We start from the raw sequence: 1,551 nt of genomic DNA on the forward strand, positions 1-1,551 counted from the left end.
ACCCTGGTTGAGAAACACTGGATTAAACAATATTATTATTATTATTCAACAGGATTTATATAGCGCCAACATATTATAAACTGAGCACTGAGAATACCAGTGTTAAAGTAGGCCTAGTGATAGGATACTGACATGTAAGGGTAATTTAGGGATGTACCAGCCTTTAGATGATGCCAAAAAAGTAAAAACACGAATAAACCATTAAGACAGGGAACAGATTCTGATATAATCTTTATTATCCAGCTTGAGATCCAGAGTGGGTAAAAAACATATAGCACACACTATTGGTTTCTTATAATCAATAATAAAGCTCGCTAAAGTCACTCATTTGAAATCAACATATCTTCCTTTTCTTTTTTTGGGTCTAATGTATAGCTATGAGCAGTATATTATATACTGTATAGTGCTCTCTCTCTGTATGTATGTGTATATGTATATATATATTTTGCACTATTAAACTATCAAAGTGGTTATAGTACACCAAGCATTTCTACCAACCTTTTTAATATTGCATATGGTATTTTGAAAACCTGATAAAAAACATAAATGTAAAACAACACTTGAAAAAAAAAGCAAAGTGGGTTTGATAAATTATTTTGTATGTTATTTGACATTATTTGCCTGCATACTAAGTGTTAAAACATCTCCTATGTTTCCACTTCAGAAAGTTGAAAGGCTTGAACTGCAGCATCTTTCCTGTTTCCCATTACATAGGAGAGTTGAGAACATTACTGCTAGCACAGTACCTGACTATAAAGTCCTACATTTGGCTGTTAGATAAAAATACATTGCATGAATCCTGTAAATAGCAGTACTATTCTGAAAGATTGAGTGCTGATAAGCTTATTTATTTCAATGTACATGGTTTTTCTTACTTTGTGGTCCATAGTAGAGCACAGGTGCACTTTAAGAGAAGTACATTTTGCTCCTAAGGCTGCATTATAAAGAAATCAATATGGCTTGGAAAGGGGAAAAACAAACATCTTCACATTAAATGTGGCTGCTTTTAAGGGACATGGCTATTCATAAATCACACACATGAGAACCATTTATTTTTACAATTGCCTCATAAACATAGTAGAGCCAGCCGTGTAAAACTGTCCAAAAGGCCTTTACTCTTATGGAGTGGGACTCAAAGCATAAATGTTGAGAGAAAATAGTCATAGTGTGGAATTTGCTTTTACTAAATGGCTATTTATGCAGAAGATATAAATCTTGCATTATAGATACTGCTGCTAGCTAGTTTCTTTAGCATCAGTTTTATGCACCAAGCCCATTTTTGACTTTCCCCCATACACCTAAAATGTCTACATCGGTGTTTTTCAATCTTTTTTAAACCACAGCACAGTTTTTAAATTGAAAAAAAATCCTGTAGCACACAACAAATCAAAAATGTTACAAAATGACACTTAGTAGCTAATTCTCGTCTCTAAGAATAAACAAGGCAATTAAGCTACCTACTGCCACTCACTGACATAGAAGAGTATTACATTACTCTGCCAGTCACTACGGCACAGACACTCTACAATGGTAATTGGATAATTTCCAACG

Source organism: Pyxicephalus adspersus, chromosome 2, assembly GCF_032062135.1.
Source record: "Pyxicephalus adspersus chromosome 2, UCB_Pads_2.0, whole genome shotgun sequence".
Classification (NCBI taxonomy): domain Eukaryota; kingdom Metazoa; phylum Chordata; class Amphibia; order Anura; family Pyxicephalidae; genus Pyxicephalus; species Pyxicephalus adspersus.